This window comes from Pseudopodoces humilis, chromosome 6 (assembly GCF_049639895.1).
Source record: "Pseudopodoces humilis isolate 2021_Gansu_Grassland_sample_001 chromosome 6, ASM4963989v1, whole genome shotgun sequence".
Classification (NCBI taxonomy): Eukaryota; Metazoa; Chordata; class Aves; order Passeriformes; family Paridae; genus Pseudopodoces; species Pseudopodoces humilis.
The window spans coordinates 16,992,180-17,012,931 of NC_142205.1; the positions used below are offsets into that span (position 1 = coordinate 16,992,180).

Genomic DNA, 20,752 nt, shown 5'->3' on the forward strand with positions numbered 1-20,752 from the left:
TTTATTCTCAAGAATAATTCCCCTGTGTAAGCTGGATTTTTTTAGGAGAAATTCAGTAGTCCCTGTCATAGTATTACAGTTTTATAATTGCACATTCCTTAAAAAAATTCCGCTCGAATATTTGCTAAATATTATATTTAATTTTTTTAAAAGGCAAATACTGTGCCCTGTAACCTGATGTTTCCTGGGTTTAGGTTTTCAGATGTACTATGTGCATCTTCTACCTGATCATAGCTGAATCTTTTTTTTTGACTTTTCCTTTACAGTGAGAAGTAGACAAGCTCTTCATGGGTGTTAATCTTAAAAAATATATATCAACTTATTGTTACTCATAAACCTAATGTGAGATTTGTAGGGTTACCACCATCAAGCTACTCTCACAATTAAGAAACTGAATAACAAAATGATGAAATAATATTGCAAAAAACTGAGGAATCAGAACTCTCAGCCAGGAATCCTGTAATTATGTCTCAGTTGGGTTTTGTCCAACAGTGCACACAGGAATATGAAGGCTGAAGTAATAAATCCATTATTAACATACTGAGCACAAAAAGGAACAGTTATTCACAGTGACTTACATCCATTCAGAAATGATTCAGGGGTCAGCTATCAGAAAATATCACCACAGTGATTAACAGTGGCAAAACTGCAAATTGAGCATTAAAAGTTGTTAGGAAAGGACAAGAAAACAGAAGGGCATCACTGTGCTTTTATATACTACACTCAACTCCTGAATACTGTGCAGAGTGATGGTTCTCCAACCTTCAAATATAAAGCAAAAAGGAACTTTGAGAGGAGAGGACAGCAAGGATGGTCATGCATAAAGAGTGATTTCTGGAAAGGACAGACCCATGGAGAAAGAGGCCAAACCATAGTACATCCCCTGAAAGTATAAAGTAGCAATTTTAAAACAAAGGGATGAGACTTTTTCCCCTACCTAGGATATAATTAACTGTGGCATTCATTGCCATGGGATGTTGTGAGGTCAAAAGTTTACACAGGACCAAAGAAGAAAAAAAAAAACTCATTAAAAGTAAAGTGCTGAAGAATGGCAAAAAAAATGGAATAGTCATTGTGACTACTGTTCGTAACTGAAAAGTTCTTAAAAGTCCTCCTGCTTGAGCCTAAAAAGCCAAGACAAGGAAAGATCACATTATTTTTACCCTCAATTTCTCCTGTGCTTTTCATGATTATTCAGCATATGAATTTCACGGAATACTTAGTAGATGACATGAAAAAAACAGTTTTAGGTTTTCTTTTTATTATTTTTTCATAATTATACTTTAAAATATTTTTGCCCTTCTCCTTGCTTATCATATTTTTTCTGAAGATTTGCCTGAGGTCTTTAGTATATTCTCTTCTTGGATAGACAGATTTTATTTTTCCTGATCTAAAAAGCAAGAATCTCTGAAAAGCACTGTAGTAAAAATCAGTATTTCTGAAATCCTGTTTTGACCTTCACCCCACTCACACTGCATGTCCTCCTTTTCTACTTAGCACTTTTTTCTTGCAATTCTTCTTTCCTTGAAAATCATTCATCCACAAAATTTAAGTGACAGCTATCCTCCATTAGAAGATTAACTCAGTTTAAAAATTATTCTTTGTTAAGAAGTACTATGTCACACTAGAATTAGATGCTTGAATTAACATAGCAAAATTTAGAAACATGATTACTGTATTATTATCATTTAATGATTTTCATTTTACAGCTTACTTTTTTATAAGAAAGCCATTTCTCCATCTTGTGCACACTATGCCTACTCACTTAGAACTATACATCTAACTATTGTGGAACAAAAATAGCATAAAAAAGCTGCTCAGAAATAGAAATTACCATATTCATGACTTTCCAGATAAACTTTTCAGGACACAGTAGAAGATAGAATTTGAACCAGAAAAAGTTATTGTCAAGTTTCCTGATTAAATAGACAGCTCCACAAAATAGCAGAACTTGTTAAAAAAAATAAAGAAACATTTATTTAAAAGCAATGACATAAAACTACAGATTCAATAGGTCTAAAATGCACTACAACAATCTAGTTCATTAAAACCAATAAGGGATAAAGAATAAATATGTATATTAGAAAATCAAAGTAGACAATGAAAAGCTATTTTCCAAGGCATAATCCCAATCATTAAAAGATAATTTAAATACAAGTGTGCTGAAGTAGTAGGGTATAAAGGAAGCAACTGGAGAATACAGAGTACTTGGCTTTTTGAAACACCACCCTATTTCCCTCCTTCATGTTTCTCTTTGAAAGTGTCTCTATCCTGAGAGCAAAAAGAAAAAGCTATTTCACAAAAGGCTAGTATGTATTTCAAACTATGTTACAGCTTAAACATCTATTTAGAGCTCGAGTTACTCAGTTTCTGCACAATGAGGTAGTTGCAAGAATATCCTTGAGCATTCTGATCCTATTTTCTAACACTGTCTGGACAGTATATTCCAGAAAACAGACAGAGTGAGGAAGTTCATTCTTTCTAGGTCCAAAATATTTTTAATAATGAAAAAAATCCAAAGAATAAAATCACAAAATACACCTTTGATAAGGATTACAGCAGAGACTTCAAAAACCTTCTTCAACATTACCCTTATGTTAACAGCCTAAATTTCACCATGTAAATCTAAAGCTCTTTTACCTAATCACAGGTAAAAACATGTTTCTCTTCTCATAAGGAGAAAATCTGTTCCACTTGGAACTGTAAGCACTGTTACATACTTGAAACAAAACAACCTTGGTACCAAAAGAAGGGCTCTGCACTACAGCAGTTAGTTTGGCACAGGTTCTCACCGGTGGGTGCAAGAACCTCGTTTCTTCACAACATCTGATTTTGGATGCATTTACTCCTGCCGAGTTGGAAACTGTTGATTCTTAATATCTTAAAAATGAAAACATTTCAGTATTAACTTTATTTCCTTAAGTTCATTAAGCCTCTTGGATTTCCTGATTCTTTTGATCAAGTTTTTGTTTGCAGTGCGAAAGGGAAGAAATACTTCCCCCTGGAAGGGGGGATATTTAGATGTTTAAGATGGAACAGGACTTTTGAACAACGACAGTTACTCCTCTTCTCAGTATTAAATGGACTTGTTTGGCAAGGAAAGAAAAAAAGAACATCTTCATCCAAATAGACTAAGATCAACTGAAACAGGATCAGATAGATAGATAACTATGAAATAAAGGCTATTTCAGGAGAGCCCATGCCTGTCCTGAAGTTCCTCAGAAGCAGTCTGGTGTATGTGGGAAGCAGACAGTCATTTTTTTAAGGGCAGTCATTTTTTCAGGACAAAAGTGAACACTGCTTTACTAAGCCATTCTACACTAGCCTTGTTCTATTTGCTATTGAGATAAACACAGAATAAAAAGTGAACTGCAACATACCAGTGTCTCAATTTTTGTATTTTATAAAAAGTGAAACAGATAAAGCACCTTTTAAAAGGGTGTCAGTCATCTCAGAGAATGACTCAATTCACTGAACAAGGTTATTAGTTTAACAACAAAAGCTAATATTCTCTCAAGCTGAATTTATGTACTATGTCTACAGGATCTTTTCAATTTATTCCTTATCTAGCACATTATACTCTCATTATACTTGCAGACATAAAATACACACCTATGGAGTGAATCAAGCTTCACAAATACCTTTTAAATGTCAGGATTCTAGATGAAAACTGAAGCTCTTAAAAATTGTGGAAATGTTGAATTTTGCAGAATCTTCCAAGTCTATTACATCCAAATCTATTTTCTAAACCAACACAGCTCCCTCAGGTTTTCATTATGTATTATTACATGTATTTTTGGGATGTTTCACTGCAGTGATGCAGAAAGTGCTCTACTGGGCTTGTGGTCTCTCAAGAATTCACAAGAGTTGAATGCAACTATAGATGCTGTTCTCACAGTGTCACAGTTAAGCTTAGAACTTAAAATACCTTAATTACCTTCCTACTGTCACTATTTTCCTTGGCAAACTCAGTAATTAGTGAATCATACCTTAAACTAAAGACAGAGCAAACATCAGAATGTCTAAAATCAGAATGATGAAAGGGACTTTTGCAACACAGCACTGAGACACTGACAAGATGCTGACAGAATCTAAATCTCTCTCCTTCAGGAATTTGCAGCCATCTGTCCACAATATCTAACTCCTTCCTGTGGAGCCACTTTCACAACTGCCCAGCATCCTGAGGTATAAAAGTACTCAGATCTTCCCACAAAATCGTTGTTCCCCTGGAAGAAAAGCTACCAAGCAGTAGGGCATATAACATCAAAGATGTTCTCAGCTGAGCATGTTGGGATCCTTTGACTGATGGAGATTTGCCAGCCTTAGGCAGAGCATTGACCATTCCAGGACCATTTCCAGGACCATTGCCAAGAGTCGCATCATGTGACAACACATGAGTGTTGTCCAAACACATCTTGAACTCTGTCAGGCCTGGTGCTGTAATATCTAAATGCTGGGAGCTACCCGACAATCATTTCAATGATAACATTAAAAAGCTGTGAAAGATGCTACAAAGACCTTCTAAAATACAACCATCACAAAACAAAATCCATTTCCACTGAAAGTCCACTGGCAACAGAGTGCCTGAGGTTGTGCCTACTCCTCTTTACTGCATAAAATTGTGGGAACAATGAACTCTTGTGTCTATATTAATATTTATAAATCTAGGGGAGCAAACAACCTTTAGCTAGGATAATGTCAGCAAGGACATGTGATGATTTATTATGTAAGACAGACACAAGAGACACTTCTAAAAGCAAGTGGCTCAGTGGAAAGACACTTAACAGCTGCAATTTCTTAAGTACAAATCCAACAGAAGAAGCACTGTGACGCTTTCATTGGTATCCCACAATTCCAGATTCAAAAGGAGTAATTTAGTTGAAGCAACAGGTGATTCAAATAACCTTTGTAGTAACTCAGTTGCAAGCCTGGCAAGTTCCACAGCATTCCAGCATAAATGGATGCATGCTTTTTTAATATTATTCTTACCAACATCCTTTTTGGTATTCCAAGGTCTTAATTTTAGCTTGTAATCTGAAAGTAAAAGTTTCCCAGTCTTCTGAAAATCAAAGCTGAGTTTTCCTTAGCCCATCAGTGATATTTTCAAAATATTACAGACATAGCTGTCCCTAATTGAATTAATGCATTTTCCTTGAATAATTATTTTATTTCCATAAAAGTTAAATGGCCATTAGTTTTCATTAATCATTAATACCACAAAATTAGCTCAATTTAACAGGGACATAAAACTTGTGTGATATTAGATAGCTGAAATACCATCCTAATGCTGCTATCAGCCCAGTTACTAAAGAAGAGCATGCAAGTCAACACCACCCTCTTTCATTCCACACTGTGCCTATCAGGCAACCAAGAATTAAAAAAGCTGCGACACAATTAATACCACTTCTTGGTGTATATGGAATGGAAATAATGCCATTATTCATACCAGTTTTCAAATCTGTGTCATAAAACCTGTAGGAAATCAAACATGATCGACTGGTGTAGATTCGTACCTGCCTTGTGTACAGTTTTGTATGTTTCCTTCTGGCACTGATCTGCAGTACCAGTTGATAAAGTCACTTAAATGAGATCTTCTGATGCTCCAGTGCTAACCAATTTAGAGGCTCTCTGAAGTCTTAGTGTAACCAGGAGAACTTAATGCATTTCATTGTACTTAGAGAAATGAAATTATTTTGCCTCTGGCTCCTTTTGCATCCTACAATGTTGTTGGGTAACCACAGGGTATCAGTGCTACCAAACTGCTTTCATATAAACATTTAGGGCTTGATCTAATATCAGTGTATCCAGGGGAGCTGCATAAAATCTTGAGTGCAAAAACTAAGGGCATATTTAAGCTATAAATACCTGCTTGATATAGAAATAGTGCAAGAAAGTATTCATACTGCAGTTGCTAACACCTGTTTCTTTTTCTGCACTGTAGATGAGATCCAACATTAGCCTGTGTCTTGCAAATCCTGGTACCATTTAATATGTTTGAAAGTGCAAATAAAACAGTGCTATCTTAAAGTCAAACTTAGGATCTTTCTAAAAATAGGAAAGTGCTGGAGGTCGCTGTGTAGTGGAGGGAAAACACAGTAGAAGAGCATAAGTAATTTAAAAGGCTACTTGGAGTCTGGTTTTAACACTAGATTTGCTTCAAATCAGTGTTTTTCCTCCACTTCTTTGCATGCATTCTTTAAACTGTGTAAAGGATATTTGAAAAACCGAGTCTGATAAATAAGTCATTAACATTTGAGAAGAATAATTATTGCTACATTTGAATAATTTTTACAAAGCAAAACTGGAAGATCTGTAAGAAAACTGATTGAGGAAAGAAGGACAGTGTATACAGAAGTAGACTAACTGAAAATTAATTACAGAGGTTTCTTTATTCTCTTTCTATACATACTTCAAAATAGTAGTGGAGCTCCTTGAGGAGAAAAAAATAAGGCAGGATTAATTGTGTCTGGACAACTTCTGCTCAATGTACATGCAAGGTCAGACCAAAACCCATGGCTTGGTGGGTGGGTTCTTGTCTTTACCATTGATTTACAATTAAGACCTTAATTACATTTTATTCATTCTCTTCAGTAACTTATTACCTAATCCACTTTGTTTGAATTGATTTTCAAAGTTTCAAATTGTGCGTGAATCAGCGAATATTTGGATTGTTGGAAAATAAATATAAGGAACACTGAAATATGTGAAAACTGGAGAGCAGGCTGGTGGGTAAATACAAACCAAAGCAGAGTTATACTCATGACGCACGCTTCTGCTCCTCAGAGGATGCTCCTTCTTCGAATGCAAGATATTTGATATCCCTGAAGAATATTGAAGAATAAAACTCTCCTGTTTACTGCTGTCTTTTTTTAGAACCAATGTGCCTCTGGGGAAGCCATTCACTTGCATCTACATTTGGGCTGGTTTGCTGTTATGATAGCAGCTGGCTTAGAAAAGCAGATAAAGATTGCAGTGGCATGAGAAAAAGTGTCATGGGCCAATAACATCCTCCAAAGAGAAGCCAAAAATGTGATCTGATTGCAAGGTTGCATCACAATTGCTGTAATTCATAATTTCTTACAACATTATAGTTGCAAGAAATTGAGTCATTTCAGTATTTTTACCTCTTTTTTCTTTTTCCTTAAAGAAACTTATGACTCTCCCATGGAAGAACATTTCCTCTTCTTCATACTTTAAAACCATTAAGATCCTAACCTGGAGTTAGAAACAAAAATTGGGGGGATGAGGTATGTTGCGAAGAGATCGCACAGAAATAAGTCTTAGGGGAAAACAAACCCCCACAGCATGTAATTACCTCTAGTGGCAATTAAGCTCCAACATTATGGAGTCTGAGAGGTCCTCACAGCCCAGCCACTACCAGTGAGAATTCAGGATTTTAAAGTACCACCAGTAGGACAAACAGAAGTGCCTAGGTCCTATAAACACACCCTGAGGGACCCACAGTTATGTAACTGGGAAGTACCATGTCATGTTAGGATGGCATCACTGTGAATGGGGAGTCTGAGCAACAAAACCACTTTCCTTCTCTTTTGGGGGAAATACTGGAGCCCTCCTACTCTCCTTACCCCTGCAAGTAACTAATGATTTCAGTCTCTGAGTGAAAATGACTCATATTTATGTGATAAATTTGTGTCCTCAGAACTGTCTTCTAGGTTAAAAGTCATGCTAAGTCATTCCTCACTAGATGCAATATTTCCTGCAATCATTTAATTTTAGGTGTTTTGCTTTCATTGAAATTGCTATTTCTTATGTTAGACCAAGTGTTAATCTGATGACTGTTTTAGTAAGCGTCTTCTTAAATTCAGAGAATGCAATATATAACTGTATTTGTGGAATATTTGTGGAGCAAAAACAGGATTGGACACACGAATTCTCAGGTGGACCAAGGGTGTAAAACTGCATTAAATTCAAATATGCTTAGAAAGTTACCGGAAAAATCCTACATTTTCCCTCCATAACAAAGATGTATGATTATATTCTGTAATCCAAGAGCTAAACCCCAAAAGGAAAAATAATCCAATGTTTTCAAAAAGAGAGAATTGAGGAACCCAAACATTCCGTAGCCATGTAAATTTCTCTACCAATACAAATTCCAAGAGAATGAACAGATAAAATTAAATCTGAATTTTCCAACAAAATGCACTGTTACTATTACTGTTCCTGAAGATACTAGTGTGAAACATCCTAAATCCATATCCATGCTTTGTGTTTTGGTACCAGCACACCACCATCCAGTCAACATATTAAAAATGCCATCTGACCAAATGTGCTAACATCTAAACCAAAATTATTTTGACAATCAGTAGATTTACTGTGGGTGCATTCCTAGGACTGTAACACACAGAAAGTATCAACATCAAAGCAGTTAACACAGTATTTTGAAAATATATCCTTCAAGGTCATTCACTATCCTTTCTTAGTCATGACAGGAGTGAAATACATTTTTGCATCACATAAAAAATATGAGATGTCTCCCACATGATTCCTATTGTCAGAAAGAATCATTCCTTTGAAAGTAGGACAATATATGCACTGACATCTTCTATACCAGTAAGAACAGTTTAGTTTACCATAGAGAAAAGGCTAAACCAGATAAATTGAATGTGAAAGGCTAGGACAATTATGCAAAAAATGTAATAGGGAAACAAACTGACAGATTAATTATTCCTGAATCGTGGTTGTAGTCGATTTTGCTACCATAATTCTGGATGGGATCAAGACTCTGCCATGAAGGGAAAAATGAACAAGGGGCATTTGTTTGTGGTGTATCTCCAGAATACTATTTTCTATCTACCTACTTTCACAAGGTACATGTTAGCAAGGAAACCATTCCTGAAGTGAGATTCATAGACTTGTGAAATTCTAATAGCTTGAAAATGTGCCCCAGCAGATACTGCTGTGTGATGAAACAGTTTATCAGTAGGAGATACTATTTTTATCTCTAATCAAGCAGGTATAAGTGTATGTAATCTGGTCTTTCAACTCTCCCATCCCCCTGCAAAAAAAAGCTCATCCAAAGCACATTACCATAATTGCTAATGTCTTTTTCAACTTTGCAGGAGGGGGGAAAAAAAGGGAGTTTTTCAATGCATTCTACATCTAACTCCAAGGCTTAAATGGAAAAGCCTCATATTTTTATGCCTTCAAAAAAATAAAAATGAATTAATCTCAACAGGCAGTTGTCTCCCACGGATTAGTAGGTCTCTCAAGAAAGCTTATATAACCCACATAGGTCTTATGATTATCTTGAAAACCCAAGAAAACATATTATTAGCCTCTTAAAAGTAAAGGGCCATATTTGCAACAGGGGTTTGAAGATAAAAGTTATTCCAAGTTTTTCCTATTTCAACATTGCTTTTTTCCTTCAAAAATTCCTTTAACTCCAGTATGTGCAGAAAGTTATTAATGGGGGTGCAGAAAACACACCCTGTAGTACCAGACAGAAGAGGCTGCTTTAACCGAGCTGGAACTTTTGCTATGGAAAGTCTTTACATAAAAATGAAAACCTGAAAATTTCAACTGATGAGCCCAGATGAATGACAAGACTTATCTGGTCACCGGTACTACTTGTAAAAACAGACAGAACAGTTCCAATAGAAAAGAGCATTCTTCATGATGAAAGACTTGGTCCCTAAAATGTGGATTTCTGGGTACAGCCATGCAGCAGAAAGAAGGGTGCAAGTTAGAGAATTTTATTTATCTGAAAAGTCAGACTGGATCCCCTTTTCCATATTGTTTGTCTTCCCTACTTTTATTTTTTCTGGGTTTTTTTTTTTTCTTGTATATTTTTGTCCTTACCAGTTTCCACATCAGGTGGAAAAAGCATGATTTTGTTGCTCTTGCTTTGTCCCTTTTTTCCACCCCTAGATTCTTTAACCTTGAAAGCTCCCTAATCCTCTCAACCTCTTCCTCTTCTCCCATAGCTAAAAATCAGCTTGTTTAAATCACACATAACATGTAATTTGGATGCTGGAAAGTGTATGTGGAACAAAGCTACAGGTGAAGATCGAAAGCCTTTTAAATATCCTTAGGAAATGCCAAGACCAGAAGAAACCAGGGGAATTTGAGTTTCCTTTGTCAGTACCCTTTGAGAAACTGTCCTGTGTCCTGCCAGAATTTCACAGGGCACAGCAAATGCAGTCATGCTGAAATGACTAACAGCAGCAGAAAGGACATTTTTTCTGACTGAGACTGATTACTAGATGGAAAAGGAAGAAAAATATCTTCCAGTCAAGATGGTAAACAAATGCTGTTTCAGCTGAGGAAAAAAAAAGAAACACTAAGAGCAAAGCTGAAAGTCAAGTGGAAAGCAGAGAGCAGTGTCCTGTGTTGACAGCAGGATGGAGCCGCGACAGCATAATTTCCACTCTGGAGAGGCAGAGGGAGGTCACTGGATCCTCCTCGGTGCAGAAGGGCAGGGGGGCTGATCCATTCCCAGAAAGCTGAATTTCTCTTTTTAACAGCTCAGCAGAGACCTGTAGGTCTTGAATACTAGTTTGTATCGGGGTGTGTGTGTGTGTGTGTGTGTGTGTGTGTGTGTGTGTGTGTGTACACAATAGAGTGATGTGGGTGTATCAAAATTTTCTGTCCAAAGACTGCTTAAATTTATACTGGAATGAAACAGCCTAAAGCAAGCAAGCAGCCTATGTTGTTGAATATTTCAAATGTTAATCAGACAAATGCATACATCATATAAGCTCTTAGACATCTCCAGCCTCCTAGACAGCAGGTAGAAATCTGGTCCCTTGTGCAAGACACACAAGATCAATGGAGTGATTAAGGATGACATGGTTCTGAAATCCTGAGGATAAATACCATGGCTGTAATCAAAAGACAGATACGAAGCAACCACTTTGTGCAACTCAACTCTCTCATCAGAGGTGAAATTTGGCCACAGTGAAGACAGTGGAATTGCCACATTCTGTGGACTACAGTCTTTAATATTATTCAAGAGAATGCACTGCAAGATCTAAGAAATAGTAGATGTTTTGAAAAGTGACTGAAATTATCAGAGGACTTAAACTTGTAATTATTAATACTATTTATTATCTTTGATTTGCTAGACTTGGATAATCCTCAGTGACACTTGCAATTTCCATAAGCAAAAAGACAAACAAAAATCTTTCCAGTTTGAAAAATGAGTCCATTCGTGTGAAACTAATCCACATTTCCCAATCAAAACTGGCTCAAGGCAGTTCTGCAGTTTTCTTTTTTGCAGGCATTCATCTACCAGATGCTGTCATTTTAACTTCTGTGAAGTGTTTTTATCCTAACGTGGGTATTGCATATTGCTTCTGTCCCTTTTAACTGAGCTTTCTGGGAGTTCTAGTGAGGGGAAGTCAGTATTGCTGCCAAACCAACTGTTAAATGCAAGAAAAGAATTTAACATCTTTTCACTGGATATATTCTGACAGCATCTGTGCTTGATTATCTTACCAGCAAATTGTACAGATGCTAAATGCTCAATGTGTAAAATGTTGGATATGTCTGTACAGCTACAGAGACACACAAATTTCCTAGTGCACCATGACTGAGACTCAGAAATAATACTAATAAAGGGTAAGTAAGATGGATCTTTTTATATAAAGTCAGAAAACAATAACATGTTTTTTGAAAATGCAGTGTAATGAATAGACCTGATCTTACACTGTATGAAAGAATTCACCTTGGACAAAGTGGCCTCCAACATAAGACTATGATCTTATGTTAAAAGTCATTAATATAAAAAAAATGAAATGTGGTTTCTAAATTTTTGTAAGTCATGTTTTCTGCTTCAAGGAACACAGTAATCTTACCTCAAAGGCTCCCAGGAGGAGATGAATCCTGTTGGGCTTTATCTGCTAACCAAGTAAATACCAGAAAGGCTGAAATACTGCCACAGCTGACCCTCAGATTTTCTTTTCCTTATCAAATAAAACAAACTTCCTAGAGGAGAAAGTGAGAAAGATAATTCTTCATATTTTTCTAGGAAGAGGATAAAAAGGACAAAATCACTTCAGTGCTTTAAAAAAAATAAAAATAAAATAAACAAAGGAGAAGAAGAGAAAGAAAATGTAAAAACACCCAAACAAGCAAATCCTACCCCAAAACTTTCTTGGGTTAATGGAAGTTATTGTTTTTGCAATTTACGCTCTTCCAGAACTTATCCTTCAATCTCAGCTGACTAAAGGGAGTGCATTTATAAGAATTATATTGTCAGGAGTTAGCAGTTTAAGCCATAATCAAGTCAAGAAAAAAAAAAGAAAACATGAAGGCAAAGAGCAGGGTTTTTTTATACTTTTCAATTTTTCATTACTTTTCAAGGAAAATCTGCTGAAATTGTTCTACCATTTTCTATAAGAATAAGAAAAAAAAATTGTCTGAGATTTTTGTTAGCTTGTGTGTGCATACCCACCCACGTGTATGTGTATTTTGGTCTTACAGGCTATGACAGCAAAAAACCTTCTGTGACACATCTGCTGGAACAGTTATGAACTCCAGCCACAAAAGCATGAGCTGGCCACAAACTGCATTTGCCATCCACATGCTCCAAGTTGCTCACTCTCCCTTCTCAAGCAGAGAAAAGTTAAATTGCCTAAAGAATGACTGCATGTTAAGATGCAAAGCTGTTTCCAGTTTTCTTAAGTGGCCACCATACATGCAAGGAATTGAAAAACTTAAAAAGGCCAGAAATACCCCATCTATTGTACTACTATACCCAATGCACATAAGCTTGAAACCCACAGCTGACTTTAAGAGGAGAACAACATTTAAAATAATTCATTCCAAAAGAAATTAAGAAATTGCCAATATAGATATAAAGACACTATCTGATATCTACATCCTATTATTTAATTTAATTTCTTTAAGGGTAAACAAGCGAAAACAGATACTCAGCTGTACTGCGCCATACACTAACTGAGGGCAATACAAGGTCTGAGAAAATACAAAGTTGAGCTAGTACTCATCTTTTCAATAGCTGAAAGAATAAAACTAGGATCCTCTAAGGGGAAGGAAAAAAAAAAAAGAAAGAAGGAAAAAATTCAAAATTCATTACAAAAAATATCCTATATAGAGGCTACAGCTATACAGAAATAATCTACATACAGATAAACTAGGCCTGACTGAATTATACCAGTTTCTGTGAAACCACTCTGCTGGGTTTTGCATATCTATTATTTTAATAGTATGGGGTTTTTTTCTTGAAAGGATATCTTTGGGTTACTGTGACAGATTTATCTTCATGATATATGATCCCCCTGCTCTATTTTGCATAGTACAAATGAGACTATAGAGGAAAATTTAAATGAGCAAAACCAGCTTTAACCCGTATTACTGAGTCATTTGTTCACTGGTATACATGGTATATATTTTAAGATAAAGACTCTGCAGAGAAAAACATGGGCACAGAAGAAAACTTAATTTGCCATTAAAGATTAATTAAGAGAAAACATGATGAGGGTGAAAATTAAAATTATATTTATATAACTGCCATTAGGAACAGCAAACCATCTTCTGCATCCCTCATCAAAGCAGGGGAGTGATTAGGGGATGGAAGACTCTGCAAGCAAAGTAGCAGACTTCTTTCAAGAAGCTTCTTTCCACAGCACCTGAGTAGCACAGGTTTTTAATCCAATTGAACTCATCACTGAGAAGATTGAATAATAGCAGCAAGCATCTCTGTGGAGGCTGGGTGTCTCTGAACCTGCTCTTATCTACAGTCTCCAGCAGAACTCAGCCAGATTCCTGGCTGGCAACCAGAGCCAAGCACACGTGGCCCAAGATCCCCTCTGGAAAGTTACTGCATAGATTCACATCCATCATAACTGTTCCCTTTGCTGAGGGGGAAAAAGAAACAGCAGTACATGGAGAAAGCCCTCGAGTATCCAAAAATTTATTCAAACATTACGAGTCCTGGAAAAAAGACAATGTTGAGCAGTTCTTGACTTTAAAACCTGACTTTAAAACCTAACTTTTTTTTTTTAAACTGTTCAGGAACTGAGACATGGAAATAAAATAATTTTTACCTATTACAGGTCTGAGAACTGCCCCAGGAAGACTGGCTATTGCTTGCAACTCTTCCTGGTATTTACAGAAGTTTTCCTGTTCACATCATGGAATGAACTGGTTTTCTACCTCAACTAGGTTGTATTACTATTTACTGTGAAGGCTTAAATGGTATAACTATTTTTAATACACAATATTTAATATGGGAAGGACACAGAAACAAAAAAACTTGCCAATGAAAATGCAAGTCAGTATTTTATTAAGGAGCAATGAAGATCATAGAATTATAGAATGATTTGGATTGGAAGATACCCTAAAGATTATCTTGTTCCAACCCCCAGGGCCAGCTTCCATTAGAATTATGATTTTACTTGTTAATTACTAGTATATAAAACAACTACTGAGCAATGAGAACATGGGAAGAAAACTGAAAACAGCGCATTGGAAGCAGCAGAAACAAAATAAAACACTTGAGAATCTGTTCCTTTTACATTCTCAGTGTAATGATTTCTTAATTTCTTTTGGAATGAATTATTTTAAATGTTGTTCTCCTCTTAAAGTCAGCTGTGGGTTTCAAGCTTATGTGCATTGGGTATAGTAGTACAATAGATGGGGTATTTCTGGCCTTTTTAAGTTTTTCAATTCCTTGCATGTATGGTGGCCACTTAAGAAAACTGGAAACAGCTTTGCATCTTAACATGCAGTCATTCTTTAGAATTACTGAGAATCATTACATTAGATGGTTTGCTGTTCCTTTTACATTCTCAGTGACCAGTTCAGATAAGGTGGAGCTCACTTTAAATCATCTGCTGCAGCTGACCAAGACATTATTTCCCAAAAAGTGCAATGCAGAAGTTTGCCCTTTTTTAAAGTCCTACTTACTATTCTATTCTAGTCTGCAAAGTAAGCATTCAACCACAGGGTTACAATTTGCTTCTCAAATGTATTAGTGGGTAGTTCTTGCTTCCCCATTCAATGCAGCAAGCCTTTGCATACATTTTGTGACTTAATTCTTGAATGTCATTACTCTTTACATAAGATTTGACTTATACGTCTTCAGGGTAGGAACAACATTTTCTGTTTTCTTGAATCTTAAAAAATTCTTGATCTCCTGGATGTTCTTTCAATGCAGTCTAATGAAATGCACAGGACATCTGTTCATTCATAACTAGAAGAGTTTCTATCTTGTAATTTTCTTTTTACTTTAATAACAGTAATAACAAGCCCATTATATTTAGAGATTGTCTCAGGGATCTACTTTCTACAATTTGCACTCATCCACTTTTTTGTGCTTTTTTTCTTTTGAACCTTATTAGCCTCATTCTTTATCATGTTTCTGAGAACCTGTTGTCCTTTCCTGTTTCTCCAAAACAAGTCACAAATTCTTCTCTAACAGGTCCCTGACATTTTTCAGTCATGAAGAACCATCTGTTCTCCTTGGATTACAACAGCTATTCTTTCACTTTATATATAAATAGTATAAAAAGTAATACTATTTATTTTCAAGCCTTGAGCTTCAGGAGACTCTTCACATTTTTCTTCACTCACATTATTCCTTCAGTCTTTTTTATTATGTCCTGTTCATCATCTTTGTCAGACTTACAATAGATCATAAGGTAAACCTTGTAACTTACGTGCATTAATCTTGTATTTGCAGGTTGTGGTTGAAATAATTTGTGATGCATTTTGTAATGTATAGTCAAATTGAAGGTTATTGTCTAGGATACTCTAAAGTCTATTTCTCAAAGAGAGTAATTTTTTTTCTTTTCATAAAATATAGAATAGTTTTTTCTGGCTAATAGCTAAATGCTTTCAGACATTTTCCTGCAACTCTTGCTCTCTCTTTACATTTCAAATTAGAAATAAGGATATGTCACTGGAATGATTTTAGGGAGGAAAAAAAGGGGGAATAAAAATGTACATTCTACTGTCAAAAATCATTATTTTGTGCTTGTTTCAACATGACTGTGCTTTGATGGCTCAGTCAGAACAAAGCAATCCCATGCCAATCTGTTCACATATATGATGTGTGTTAGTATCAAGTACGAGCTTTAAAACAGCGATGGTCAAACCTCAAATTATTCTTAAACTACACTCTACAACCAGAATCAATGTCATCACTTCTAAATGCAACCAAGTTCCCTTGCAGCACTGTTGATTAATGTACATATAAGTTCAGAAGGCTAAGCAGGCAAATGACATAAATCCAAATAGCACAAGGGAAGCAAAGATTGATGGAAGTATATAGATGAAAAAGAAAAAAAAAAAAATAAGTTGAAAAAGCAACAGCCTCAGAGCTGCAAAGAAAATAGCCTCAAAGTGAAAGGACATGATAATTCAGGTTATCCTTAAAATGAGACAGTGCCAGCATCTTGAGAACAGATGTATAGTTCACCTTACAGAAATGGCCACAACATTGACTCAATTAACTGAATGTCTCAAATGGTGCCCTCATTAACCATGACATCCTCTGTGGACTTGATGGAATGTGGAAGACACCTTGAGAAATTAATTTTCTAAAACAATAAGCTTGGGTTGAAGTAAGAAGCATTAAAACTACTTAAAGTTCTAATTTGGCAGAGATTGTGAAACAATGCCAAAATATCTTAGTAATGAAATGTTAGTCAAATACCAGGACAGTAATTAAATAACACCATTAGTCGGCAATAACCATGAGCAGGTCACAAAACTTTGGCAACTCTTCTCCGGTTTTTCTCTACTCTGACTTATTAAAAAACTGCTTGAAAATATTTTGTTTTCAGTTTTAATTTTTCCCCTTAAATCCTACAGTCTTACATGATTGCTGAGTCCCATATTCAACTTTATATTACAATAATTGTTTTGATATGTTGTGATAGGGCTGCTAGTATTGTGAAAAAAGTATTTTTCCTGATAAAAATTATTGTATAAATAGTGGGGATTTCACAACAGCAAGGAGACTGGCAGTTCTCAACACAGCAGAATCAGTTTTCTGGTTGCTGAACTAAGCTACAGACACCAATTTCTTGACACAGGCAGAAATAACTTTCTTGTGTTTTATCACATTCAGGAGACAACCTGACACCTTCCCTGAGATGCTGTTAAATGTAATAGGGTTTCTTTATTCCTAGGAGTCTGCAGAAACACCCAGTCTATAAAACCATAAGTGCTTTGTTTTCAAAAACAAGAGGTAGGCAGCATTCATGCTCTAAAATTTTCAAACAGAAGCATGAGGCAAAAAGAAACTCCTGATTCCAGTAGCACTTGGAGCAAGACTCTGGATATTCTTTTTATTATGTTTTTCCTTCACACCTTCCATGTCCATTTGCATCCAGTCTGCATGAAAGGACAGCTACTGCCAAAGAACTTTTATCAACCTTTCTACTTTGAAAGCTGCTAAAAGTTCTAATGTATTCTCACTGTGTAGCTTTTCATCAACAAAGCAAGTTTCTTTACCCAAAATTCAGAGGAGTAACAGGCCTCAATCAAAAACTAGCAGAAATCCCAGGCCTGTTAACTTTCAAAGTATTCACAAAAAGACCTGTTGTTTACTTCAGGCTTTTGAGAAATGCAAGAATGGCTTGTTACTTAAGAATTAAAAAAAAAAAAAAAAAAAAGGCAGGGCAATCAAACTGAGAAATTTGACATAACCACAAGGACGCATCTTCTACAGAATTTCCAATTACCCACTGCAGGTCACCTAAAAGGCAGAATGGAGGAGTTTTTTGTAAGACTACTTAGCTCTGAACGATTTCTAAATAGCATTTATTATCCAAAAAAAAAAAAAAATAATGAAGCAAACAAAAGCAATTCTCATAAAAAGAGAGCTACAGAGTGTTCCCAAACTTCTTTTTTATTTTTTTTTTCCCCTAGAAACACCCAGGGGGAACAAAGAAGAATACTGCCAACAGATGACTTCAAAACTAGGTGGCTTCCTATAGTTCCAACTTAGCTCAGCGTGAGAGAGCTGTAAGAAATTTCTAAAGAGAAGTATAATATAATATATATATATTTCTAAGTTCACAGAGTCAACTCCATACATTCGTGCAATTAATTAAATTCTGAAAACAGATCAGACTGAGATTTTAGATAAAACAACGACCAAAATACCCCAAATAAGCTTTTGTCAAGAAAAAAGTGTACCTTTAGTTCACAATCAATCTGTCAGAATGAAAGGGTTTGTGGTTCTGAATATGAAAATACAGAAGAGGAGTCCTGAAGCATAAACACATGCTTATCATTAAGTCAAAAAGCCTGTAGCCAAAACTCAACATCAAGAGGAAAAAAAAAAAACATTAAGCTAGCAACTTTAGCAATCCTTTACAATTAAACACTACAATTTGAGGTAAATAATACTTCATATACACAATCTTTCATCACTTATAGAGTCACAGAAATGTTGTAAAAAACCTCCAAGATCATCAAGTGCAACCTTTATGTCCAAATTTCTTCTTTTAGAATGATTATTTTGCAAGGTTTTTACAAAAGGATCACTGTATCATTGTCGTTCCACCCTGGACTATTAATCAATATTGCTTGTGATAACAACCTGAAAGGAAATAGGATATTCAAGTGGTCACAGTCATACAAGCCTTAAGGAGAAAAAGGAAAGCAGTGAAGTATCATGAAATTAAACTCATGCTTTATAGGCACTAGCTAAGGAATATGTGAATTTAATGTATGACTAATTACAAACTGGAAAGACAAAAAGCTGTATTACAAAGCTTCTACTGCTTTGGAAGGCCTGCTTGCATTGCAAGGGCAAGAGAATAAAAAGGTAAGTAATGTGAAGAGCCTGTAAAAGAGCTAAAAGATGGTAAAAGAGGTAAAAGAGCTCTTGGATGAAGATGGCAGAGAGCTGCTGAGCATCACCCAGAAGAAAGGCCAGAACAGTAAAGGACTGCATCCTTCATCTCTATTTAAACATAAAAACAAACAAACAAACTAGATGGAAACTGAACAGCCTCTTTAAGAAAAGCTAATTCTGGGGTGAAAGATTAATATCCTACAGTATTTCAGCAGAGTCATGCTGCTTGGATACACTTTTGAAACTTTTCTTTAAGAATTGTTCCTTGGATATACTTTGAAACTTTTCTCAAAAAAGTTGTTTAGCAAATTTTTGTTTAGAATTCTTAGTTCAGTTCTATTTCTTAACTGAATAGAAACCAGAGGCTGTAGGTCTCCTTTTGAGAGTATAGATATCACTATATAGGACCTGTGGAAATTAAATGTATACTACAAAACCATTAGAATAGGGTACAGGGAAATTGGCAATTTTTCTCCTTCCATTGACTTAGAGCAGTACTACACAAGAGTATACCATATATATACGTGTGTGTGTGTGTGTACATATATATATATGTATATGTATATATGTCTGTGTGTATATGTGCATATATATGTGTATGTATGTATGTATGTATATATATGAACAAAACCTTAATTAAGTGTTAAGAATGTTAACAAGATAATAAAAGAAACCCCATGCCTGAGGTTTCCTATCAGCAAATACACAACTACTTCCATGGCCTATAGCATGCTGGAGACATTTCTTATGCAACATTTTAAGAATGTTTAAAATATATTCTTTACATTTTTCCCAGTATGAACTTCACTAAACTCCTCGAATTTTCTCCTAATACAGATTTACCTAATGAATACAGAAATAACTTACCATAAAAAATGAACTTTTAATTCAGCAAGTTGAGGAAAAAACTGAAAAATTATTTATACCATTTCCTATCACTGAACCCCTTTTTTTCTATAACATAAAGAAGCTGAGTTTCCTGGAGAAAATCCTTCCTGCACATCATAGGAGACATCAAACAAAAAAAGTCACCAGTTTTGACAGCTTACATATTTTGTGTATCAGTAATTGACATCCACTTGGGGACCTATTCTTTGGGTTTTGAAAATAATTCTCTTCCCTGCTGTCTGCTAATTATGTGTTTGAGAGCAAGAACAAACTGTTATTTTAACATCAAGCAGGAACAAACTGTTATTTTAACATCACTCCATACCTTGACACAGGAAAAGAAAAAAAAAAGAAAAAAAAAGAAAAAAAAAGCAGATACCAGAGCCAAAACCACATGTTCAAAGAAGACCAAGAAATAAACCAAAGGGGGAATATAGAAGGGCCTTAGAGGGAAAGAATATTCCCCAGAATTTTTTTCTCGCTGCAGTTCAGTCCTACATCTCTATAGAAATGGAAGCATCAGAACACAGATCTTGAGTTCAGGGCCAAGCACTTCAACTCTTCAACTCTATCTACAGCGACAAAGGACCTTTGCCTTCTGGAATCCCAGTCTGCACAACAGTTCAGCTGCATGAAGGACAGCTGTGACCAACTGGAAACCAAAGGGGCATTCACGGGCATCAGCGTGAGAGGGAGATGCCCTCTTGTCAGCAGCACTGTAAAATAGAAACAAGCAAACAAAATGCAAACAAACAAAAAAAAAAGAAAAACAAAAATCCACAAACACCAAAACCAACCCCTAGTTTACTGCAATTTCTACAGCCTACTTCTTGAACTCTTAGGGGATGGAATTCTTCAAACTTACTAATATCTTGCAATTTATTTTTCAAATTTTGATGCATAATGAAATTGTTTAAAATACGACTTTAAAATAAAAAACCAAGCAGAGTAAAAATTATATATTAAAATCAATGACCTAAATGCAATGGGTTCTTAAAAAAAAAAAAACACCACTTTTAGAACACACCTTTTTTTTAATTGTACAGTGTGAAACAAATTAAATTTTATAAA

At 35.5% G+C, this 20,752-nt stretch overlaps 1 protein-coding gene across 6 annotated transcripts in view; it reads right to left on the reverse strand.

Annotated features, from left to right (window-relative positions):
• Positions 1-20,752, reverse strand: part of KCNIP4 (potassium voltage-gated channel interacting protein 4) — a 386,258-nt gene that overhangs the window by 246,262 nt on the left and 119,244 nt on the right. The window lies entirely within an intron of this gene.